Raw genomic sequence first — 11,466 nt, forward strand, 5'->3', positions numbered from 1 at the left:
CTACCCTGTCTTCCTAATGTACATGTGGACCCTTATTCTGAGTTACTCCATATTGCTTTGTTCCCCTTACTGTGCACGTGTCAGGGGATGGAATTTTCCATTGCAGGCATGTCTGGGCAAGTCACCTGTGTAGCCTTTCTTATCTGTGTGGCTGTGGGCGTGTCTTAGGCAAGCTCCCCTGTGCAACTTCCCTTATCTGTGCCTGCAGGCTGTTCTTTTGTTTGAAAGGATTCAATCTAGGACCCACCCTGCCTGCCTGCCTGACCAGGTTTTTTCCTTTCTCCTCTCTCATTATTACATAAATCCAGCTGGTATTTCTAAAAAGAACACTCAGATTTGGAAGACTGATTTCCTGTAATTTAGAAACTTTTCCAAAGTGATTAAGGCTGGGAATGCGTTTAGGGTCTAAGTGTGATGTGTCTCAGACTGTCTCTAACTGACAGGTGGCAGCAGACTGCTCAAGGTGTGGGGGACCAGATCCTCATATTATCCCCATCTGGAATAGCAAAAGGGGGCACACTCTTTAGTTAAGAACTAACAGGAATTGGTCACAAATGAAAGGCTGTCTAAAGTTTTAAGTGGTAGAAAACAGCTACAATCTTAAAAGCATGATATGTAAAATGAAACCACCAGCGCCTAAGTGCCAGTTTTTTACCTTAATCTCTGCTGTGAGACAGAGGTAGAAAAACCTTGACCCAAACCTCTGGTCCTGAGACAGAGGCAGAAAAAAATGCAGTTCTCTGCAGAGCTTTTTACCTGAATCTCCTGTCCAAAGACGGAGATTGAATCTCCCACTCTTAGTGAGAAACAAGGGTTTAAAAAACAGCCCACTTCAATCAGAGTGGGAGGTGGTCCAATTTCAGGAGAACTCTCTCAGTACACTCCATAGGACTTCTGAAGACAGAGAATTTGTGCTGGTAACAAGCACTGCCTTCAGAGAGAAACACCAGGTGGTTGCAGGCAGTCACTCTGAATCATACTGACTACACTAGATATGTTGACCTAAAAGGAAGAAACTGAGGCAAAATTAATATAAGTAGAGGGTTTACTTGGGCCAAGCTTCAGGATTGAAACCCAGGAGCATAAGTTCAACTTGCCCTGAATATACACTTGATTAGCAGCAGTTACAAGTGCATTTGGGTTTTTTTTGTTGTTTGTTTGTTTGTTTGTTTTTGAGATGGAGTTTCGCTCTTGTTGCCCAGGCTGGAGTGCAATGGCGCAATCTCAGCTCATTGTAACCTCCACCTCCTGGGTTCAAGTGATTCTCCTGCCTCAGCCTCCAAAGTAGCTGAGATTACAGGTGCCCACCACCATGTCCAGCTAGTTTTAGTATTTTAGTAGAGATAGGGTTTCACCATGTTATTCAGGCTGGTCTCAAACCCCTGACCTCAGGTGATCCACCCACCTCGGCCTAGAAGTGCATTTTAAAGCAAAAGAAGAGGCAGTTCTTGAGTTGTTTAACAAGAATTCGCATTAAAATAATATAAGCTATTGATTGGCTATACATTGCTTCTTTGTATCACAAACTCCAGGAACATAAAGATAATAGGTAAGGCAATAAGGTAATCAGGAAAAAAATGAGTATAAACAAGTGCCCTCAGGAATGCAAGCACAGGGTGGGGCATAGCTGAAGTCCCATGTTCACATATCTCTGGGCCTGTAAACCTCATATAGCTCAGACTGCTCTGAGCGATTTTTCTTTTCTCATCTATATCCCCTTTACCTTCTCCTCTATGAAGTAGATATATAAGGTCTTAAATATCACTGGTTTAATGGATATTTACTTGTCTTTCCTGTGATGCCCCATGCACATAACAAATTTGTGTACTTTTTTCTCCTGTTAATCTACCTGTTGTCAGTTTATTTCCTAGGCTCATTTACCAAACCCTCAGAGGAGAAAGTCTTTTCTCTTCTACATAATTAAATTGACCCAACTGGGGCTACTCTAAATAAGCTCATCATCAGCCAAACTCCAGAGCCTAGCCAAAAGATCAGAGCTGCCTAACCAATATGAAATTAACTATAGATGCATGAGTAGGCCCAACTGAGACCAGAAAGATTGCCCCACCAACCCAAGGTTTCATGAGTTGAGAAATTCTTATTGTTTCAAGCCATTGAACTGTAGAATACTGCATTCACAGCATTTTTAGCAAAAGATAACTGATGCACAAGAAAATCATGGTATAGACAAGGAACCATACCAATAAGAATTATGTACATTTGAAAATTCTCTAAAGTTATTTTTCTGAACACACTTTATTATCTGTATTTTAGCAGGTTTTAATAATAAAATGCCTAAAATTGGTAGGGGCTCTGAGGGGTGGAGATAGAGAGAATTAGGTATGAGTGGAAACACCTCTAAAGAGAAGAGGAAACTTGTGGTTAAAAGAATGTGTGGAATCTAGGACAAGAAAGAAGAATGTAGTCAGTGGTACTGAGCATGAAAAGTTGTCTTGAGAAAATAACAGTTAAAGAATCTGTAGTAGAACCTGATTTTTCACTTTGCTTTTTAACTATGCACTGATTCCTACTCAAAGTGATGCACTCAACCATTACTATATTCCACAGGTGTTAGTGTGATCCAAGATTGAGACCCTTAGTTGAGTCTTCAGTCTAAGTCTGCCAAGCCAATTCTTAGAGGAAGATCTTTAAGCATGTTCCCTTGCTGTAGTGTAGCGTATGAAAAACAGGGCTACTCTTCTTGGAAACAATAGCTGTGTGGAGATCTAGGTTGTTTCAGCCTGTTCTAAGTCCCAACCCTTGAATTTAGAATGTCATGAAAGTGCTTTGGGCTGTAGCCTTTTATAAAACTGGATTCTGATTCCTTACTTTTATTACAGTTCCTTATGATTTTAAGACAAATAATAAAGTATTTAGAAGACATTATGTGTGTGTAATATTGGTGCATTATTCAATGGAAGAATCAATTAAAAATTATCAAGAGAATAATAGACCTGATTAAAAACAAAAAGTGTTTGCATTACAAAATGAAATAAATCAAAATTAAAAGCAAATAATGAATAAAATATTTACAATGTATATGACAAACATGGATTTGATATATATAAAACTTATCTAAAATAATGAGAAGTAACAAATTACTACAGTAGAAAAATAAATAAAACACATAAACTGCCATTTTACATAATAAGAAATACTATGGTCAGTAGGTATATAAGATATTCAAACTCACTAGTAATAAAGAATGCAAATTAAGACTTTTGCTTCTGGCCAAGATGTAGTAACAGGGACTGAATTTACCTTCATACCTGAAACAACTAAATAAAAGGGAAATAAATATATAAAATAATGGTTTTTAAGACCCTGGATATCAGACAATAAAGGATGGAGATTCCTATGAAAAGGGAAACAAATGAGGTGAACCCTGTGATTGCACCAGGTTGCTGCCTGAACAGTTTCCTGGCTGAAGCACATATAGGGGCAATCCGGGGGGGGACATGAGAAACTCCCTGAGTCAGGGAGAGAGCTGAGAATCCAAAAAGACCAAGATGTCTAGAGTTTACGGGACAGAATATCAGAGGAGAGAGATTCACAGAGAGGGAACCCCAGAGATCCAGAGATCTATAGAGAGCCCTTAAGTACTCAGCAGCATGTTGATCAGAGATCCGATGGTTTGTGATAGGAAAGTACCCAAAGCCAAAAGAAGAAACATTTAGAAGGATTAAAGTATTACACAGTACTCACAAAAGGCTGGGAATAGTGCTGTTTTGCACAAGCCAGATGAAAAATAATTGTAATTAGTGGGATATTGGGTGGACCAGTTAGGAAGTTACAAGTTAGAAAGTACAAGTTAGAAAATATAGGAGAATAATTAGCCCTGCACAGGGCACAGATCTAGACCTAACAAATTATAAAAGCAAGGCACAAGGCATCAAGTATTTTCAAGTACTATAATTATATTCCAGTAAAGAAAGCTTAAAAATATTCATAGAAATAGAAAAATATCCAGGACTCCACAAGGTAAAATTCACAATGTATGCATTCAATAAAAAATTTCCAACTATGCAATTCACAATTTATTATAGACCTATATGTAAAACTTAACCTCTAAAACTTTTAGAAGAAAATATAGGCAAAAATTGGTGAGACCTTGAGCTTGGTAATGAGTTTTAAGATACAAGACCAAAAGCATGATATATGTGATGGTTAATGCTGAGTGTCAACTTGATTGGATTGAAGGATGCAAAGTATTGATCCTGGGTGTGTCTGTGAGGGTGTTGCCAATGGAGATTAACACTTGAGTCAGTGGGCTGGAAAGTGCAGACACACCCTTAATCTGGGTGGGCACCATCTAATCAGCTACCAGCATGGCTAGAATATAAAGCAGGCAGAAAAAAAAAAAAAAAAATGTGAAAAGACTAGACTGGCCTAGCCTCCCAGCCTACATCTTTCTCCCATGCTGGTTGCTTCCTGCCCTTCAGTTCTGGAACTCAGACTGGCTCTCCTTGCTCCTTAGCTTGCAGACGGCCTATTGTGGGACCTTGTGATCATGTAAGTTAATACTTAATAAACTCCCCTTTATATATATATATATCTTATTAGTTCTGTCCCTCTAGAGAACCCTAATGCAATCTATGAAAGAAAAAAATTGGTAAGTTGTACTTTATCAAAATTAAAAACATTTACTCTGCAAAAGACCCTGTTAAGACTATGGGGAACAAAACCAAGCTACAGACTAGAAAAAAAAATTTGCAAATCACATATCTGATGAAGGACTTGTATCCAGAATATATAAAGAACTCAATAATAAAGAATCATACAATCCAGTTAAAAATGGGCAAAAGATCTGAACAGATACCTCACCAAAAATGATACATATAGATGGCAAATAAGCATATAAAGTGATGCTGAATATCACTTGCTACTAGAGAACTGCAAATTAAAATCACAATGAGATACCATCATACAACTATTCAAATGGCTAAAATAAAACTAGTATCTGACAACAGCAGGTGCTGATGAAGATGCAGAACAACTAGAGCTCTTGTATTATACATTGCTGGTAGAAGTGGAATATGATACAGACACCCTGGAAAATGGTTTGATAGTTTCTTTTTTTTTTTTTTTTGAGACAAAGTTGCGCTCTGTTGCTCAGGCTGTAGTGCAGTGGCATGATCTCGGCTCCCTGCAACCTCTGCCTCCCGGGTTCAAGGATTCTCCTGCCTCAGCCTCCCAAGTAGCTGGGACTACAGGCGTGCACCACCGTGCCTGCCTAATTTTTGTATTTTTAGTAGTAGAGATGGGGGTTTCACCATATTGGTCAGGCTGCTCTTGAACTCCTGACCTCGTGCTGGGATTATGGGCGTGAGCCACCACGCCCGGCCTAGTAGTAAACATGTATTTTTCATATGACCCAGTAGTCTCACTACTAGGTTTTTACCTTAGAGAAATAAATATTTATAGTTATGTAAAATCCTGTTCATGAATCTCTATAGCAGTTTGAATCATAATTGCCCTAAACGAGAAATAACCCAAATGTGCATACACAGCTTAGTAGATAAACAAACTGGTATATTCATAAAATGGAATACTACTCAGCTATAAAATGTAACAAACTGTTGATACATGCCATTACATGTATAAATCTCAAAGGCACCATCTATGTGAAAAAAAGCCTCAAAAGATTATGTACTGTATAATTTCAATTATACGGCATTTGAAAAAGTCAAAATTATAGGAACAGAGAATAGATCAGTGATTTCCAGTGATTAAGGGTGAAGGGAGTTTGTGACTACAAAGGGTCAGTATGAGGGAGTATTTTGGGGATGATGAAGCAGTTCTGTACCATTATTCTGGTGGTAGTTTTATATGAATCTACACATGTGTTAAAACCATAGAATTGTATACACACATACACAACAACAAAATACTACTATACACCCATCAAGATGGCTAAAATGCAAAAAATTGACAATATCAAATATTGGCAAGGATATGTAGTAATTGCATTTCTCATCTATTTCTGGTGGGGTACATATTTGTAAAATTATTGTAAAACTATTTAGCATCATTTGCTAGATTTGAACATATGCATGTCCTATTACCCAGCAGTTTTATTGGCAAGGATGTGTAGTAATTTCATTTCTCATGTATTTCTGGTGGGGTACATATTTGTAAAATTATTGTAAAACTATTTAGCATCATTTATTTGATTTGAACATATGTATGTCTTATTACCCAGCACTTTTATTATTTCTTCATATATATGTGTATATATAAAAAATATACCTGCATACATATGTTCACACACATAAACATGTATAAGAATGTTCATAGCTCAGAAATGGAAACTCCACAAATGCCCTTCCATAAAAAGATAATAACCTGTGGTGTACTAATATAATAAAATACTGTCTTAGATTATTAAAACTGGTATAACAAATTACCATAGACTGGGAGATTATACACAATAGAAACTTATCTCTCACAGTCCTGGAGTCTAGAAAGTCCAAAATCAAGGAACTGGAAGATTCTGTGTCTCGTGAGGGCCATTTCTCATAAACAGTGCCTTCTCACTGCATACTCACATGGTGGAAGGGGCTAACCAGCTATCTGCCTTCTCTTTTATAAGGACACTAGTTCTATTTATGTGCACTACACTCTTATGACCTAATCACCTCCCAAAGGCCACACATTCTAATCCCATCACCTTGAGGGTTAGGATTTTAACATTTGAATTTTGAGGGACACAAACATTCAGACCATAGTAAATACTATATATAACAAAGAGAATTAATAAATTACTGCTATATCTAACAGCATAAATGAATCTCAGAAACATAATATTAAGCAAAAAAGCAGACACACACTGCTAATGCTTTGCATGATTTTCCCTTCAAAATTCATGTTGAAATGTAATTGCCATTGTAATAATAAGAGGTGGGGCTTTTGAGAGGTGATTAGGACATGCGGGCTCTGCCTTCACAGGTAGGATTAATGCCATCAAAAAAGGGCAAGTTCAACCCCCTTTTACCTCTTTGCCCTTCTGCTTTCTGCCATGTGATAATGTAGCAAGAAGGCCCTTGCCAGATGCCAGCAACTTGACTTTGGACTTCCCAGCCTCCAGGACTGTGAGAAAATAAATTTTTGTTTATTATAAATTACCCAGTCCGAAGTATTCTATTATAACAGCACAAAATGACTGAGACACAAACATATGCTCCTACTATTGTGGCTCAGGACATAATACCCCAAATTATTCCACTTTTTCATGCTGAATTATTTGAACTAAAGATCAGGAGAGCCTCAGAAGCAAGAAGTTCTCTTACTTTCTCCTGCTCTTCTTTCTTCATCCACCATTTATCCCCCAAAGAAGATCATAGAAACTAGAATTTTTCTTCTCCAAGGTGGTTCATAGAAACTAGCTTCCCTAAAGCAAGCTTCCCTAAAGCAAGCTATAAAACCTAGAGAGGTCACTCTCTGAATTACCTCTTCTGAAAGTAGACTATAAGACCCTCATTCCAGAAAGGTCCTGCTTCAGAGTTGGGGGAAAGAATACTACACAGAGAGATCAAGAAGAATCTGAACAAACAGGCCTTGATAAGTTCCCCCCAGTTTATTACCATTAGATCATTTCTTTTTTGTCGAATCACATTTCTACATGGCTATCAATTCTTCATCAAACCTAAGCATAAAAACATTCAGTTTTCCCTGGGTCTTTAGATCTTCATTTGTGAAGGCTCTTGTATCATGTAAAACTTTGTTCAATAAATTTGTTATGCTTTTCTCTTGCTAAGCTGTCTTTTGTTCAGAGAAGTCAGCTGTGGACCTTGAAAGGGGTGAAGAAAAGTTACTGTACCTTTTTGTTCCTATACAACTGCACGATTTCATATATAGAAAGCTCGTAAAAGAGGAATTCTAATATATTATAGATCAAGTTAGTGATTATCTTTGGAGAGAAAACAGTTTTTAGAGCTGCAGGCTGTGACGTAATGATACAGGATCATTCTTATGGTATTGGTAATATCCTGTTTCTTTTTCTGTCTGATTATGACCATTAAGACAAAAAGTAAGCAAAGTAGATTGTCATATCTAAAGATGCAACTGATTATCTATTTAATTTTTGGCCATTTTTTCTTCTATTAAAGCCAATGAGCTGGAGCCATTTTTGTCTATTGGTATTGTAGGGGAAGAAAAATATCTTTTCCTACTACACATTACAGGACTATTGGCTGAGACCCCTGTAACAAAAGACAGATTAACAAGAGAAAGACAAACAGAAGTTTATTAACATGTATACCTTATGTATATGTAGGAGATATCCAGAAAATATGCATAAGCCTCCAAAGAGATGGCTTTTAATTCAGGCTTAAATGCCATTTTCTGCTGAAACAAAGAAAGAAGAGTGTATGTGTGTCTTAGGGGGATCATATATGGGGAGGTGACCAGAAACACATAGTAAACAAGGGTAAGGTTTGTCATGCAGATTTAAGTCGGTGTCTTCTCCATTGATAAGAGTCTCTTGTGATTTATTTATCCTACTTTGCCTGGTACAGAGGGGGAGACATCCTTATAAATGGAAGTTTCCTTTATAAACATACATTTCTCTTACAAAAGAATAATTTCTTGTCTATTTTCAGAGCTTCTTGTGTGTCAGTTATTTCTCAAAATAATAAACTCAAAATAATCTTTATGCCAAAGAAGCATAATTTGGAGTAGCACATTCTGGTCTCCTACTGTCATGTTTTGGGGTGGCATATTCTGGGTCCCTATAGTACCAATAAAATGTAAACTTAAACACTGCCTAGAAATACCAGTAATAAATATAGAACATGCAAAACTGCTTTCATCAGAGTAGTAAAACTTCCAGGTTTATGAAATCTTCACCCACTGCTGGGCATTCTACATGCCCGTAGTGGGTGGATGGGCCAAGGGAAAGCTTCCTCTCTGTCCTCTGAATTTTTGCTGAATATGGACTGACAATAGACCTATTAATAGCATAAAAAGTCATACAAAATTTATTTTAACATGTATAGCATGGGGGAATCACAGAAGAATGTTTAACCAATAACCCAATGAGGTCCAGATGCTTACATACCCTTCTTCATAGAAGAATGGGAGATAGAGGGGTAGAAGTGAATGATTTTCTGGGAAAATGAATGAGCCCAAGGAACAGTGGCCTGGGACAAAGTTCTGAGCTCTGCAGGAGGTAATGGGAAGGTGCGGGGAGGGGTGTGGAACTTTACTTTGAATGAAGGCTGTCTTATGTAGATAAAGCCTCCCAGGTAATCTCTCAATATTTCCCTCAGAAGAATAGATTGAAAGTCTGTCTAGGCATGGTGACAACTTCCATTCTCTTCTCCTCTTTAATGGTTAATCTTTCATGATTATTTAATGAGACTCCTAGGAAGGGGGAAAGACAATTGCATTTCTTTGGGAAAGAAATTTGCCTAATCAGATAAGGAGATTCCAGCAAGAGTACCTAGCGGTGCCTTGGAAAAATAAGAAAGTCAGAGAGACATGGAGGCAGGGGGAGATCAGAGAGAAAACTTGAGGTTTCTCTTCTTTAGTTCAGCATGTCAAAGCACCATATTTGGGATTATTGTCTTCTGAGCCCCAACATGAGTATGTATTATTCATGGAAAGAGCCCTCCAGGAATTACTTGCATGAGAGTGTTTAAGTTGGGCCAATTGGCATGAATAATTTAGAAAGAGAGACTAAGGAACTGTATTGAAATTTTCTTCCATTATTGACCTGGACTGGTGTTGAGAAAAAAAAAGCTTATAAGTAGAAGCTAAAGGGGATATTTTCTTGAGCATCACCCATTTTATTTCCATTCCAATGTCCCAAAGCGTTTGGTTTAATAATTTCAAGACCTCCATAACTTTGGGATAGTATTTTAAGCCTTTCAGTGTGCATTGAACATAGTAAAAATCCAGTGAATCTGAATTTATTTCATGGAAGAAAAAAATAAGAAGGATGAAAGGAAGAAAGTGAGGGACAAACGTTTTTCATAAGAGTCCTAGAACAAGCATAGATGAAATGGTGGCAAAGCACTATTTGAAATAAAAATACTTAGAAGTTACCAGGACTGAAGAAAGACATGGGTCTTATCAAAAAGCATTCAAAGTACCAAACAAGATTAATAGAAATAATTTTTCTGGAAACATGTTAGTGAAACGAGAGAAATCAAGGATAAAGATGATAACCTTAAGAGAGAAGAAAGGAAGGACGATTTTTCTGTATAAATGGAATGTACTTTTGCCTGGATGATATTTTCAGTCTATGCTTTTAACATCTCTTCTGCTTTAAGCACATAAGAGTGATGGAAATATATTAAAAAGAACATAAGAAGCTACAACTGGGCTTACAGGCAAGATAAGCATTGCAAAAAATAATAATAAAATGGGAAATAGAAACCAGAATTGTGAACAGGTCTGAAGTCACAAGCTGGCTGGACATTAAGGCTGAAAACAGAGATGACCAGGTTTAAAATCTTCATGGAAGTAGGCAGCCAGAATCAAGGCCCATCCCTGAGATTATCCCTTTGGAAAAGAGGTTGAAAATTGCCTCTGCCAGTTTCTAACTAGGGCATCAGCTCATGAAACACAGAAGACCTGGGACATTAAAGGACATAGAGTTGCCAGATATCTCTGTAACTGAATTAGCCACACTCAGAATAGCACCATGATACAAGTACTGCCAATTGCCAAATTTGACCTAGATGGGGAAACTAGGCAACTTGAGTGAAGCAATAAGAGGAGAGAGACAGCAAGAGGGAAAGAAACAAGTGAACAGCTTCACTAGGCCTACATTGCTTGGGTGAGCTGTGGCCATCATCCCCATTGCTGTCAATGAGCCAAGCTATGTGAGTACTCCTAACATCAGCCCTGGCCCACAGAGAATAGCCACCATGGAACTCCTTAGTAGTGTTGGTGCCCTTCCCAACAGTGCACACCTGATGGCTTTGGTCAATATTGTGTCCTCTGGGCCTTTTCACGGAATATAAACCTCTGGTAAGTCTTCTGGCTTCACATAACATACATATTCCAGCATGGCCATTTCTCTGACTTTTTAACTTTATTCTTCATTCTTTGCTAGGAAATCTCAGGCATCTCTACTTTGTTCCGCGTAGGCTATAACTTGGACTCTTAAGAGTCATACTAGTAGAAACTTTGTTTCATCCCCTGAGAGTTCTTGCCTGGGTATTATTTTCTTTGTCCTAAAAGAATGGGCCCAAGTCAGTGAACTCTTGCTTATCCTATATTATATCCTGGCCCACTTGATCAAGCACCCTCAAAATCTCATTCCATGTATACCCCCCTGGTTCCTGCCAGTAAATACTAGCCAATTCTTGCAGTTCCTATTAGGTGCAGTCATTTTCTTTCCTTGTTACACGCAGCATGATCCTAGCCAGTGTATATTAGAATTTAGCCTTAGTTATCAATCTGGTACACAAAGGAGGAGGTGGGAGAATCTTCTGAGGGGAGCACCTTTTGCCCCAC

Source organism: Pongo pygmaeus, chromosome X (genome assembly GCF_028885625.2).
Source record: "Pongo pygmaeus isolate AG05252 chromosome X, NHGRI_mPonPyg2-v2.0_pri, whole genome shotgun sequence".
In the NCBI taxonomy this organism is placed as follows: Eukaryota; Metazoa; Chordata; class Mammalia; order Primates; family Hominidae; genus Pongo; species Pongo pygmaeus.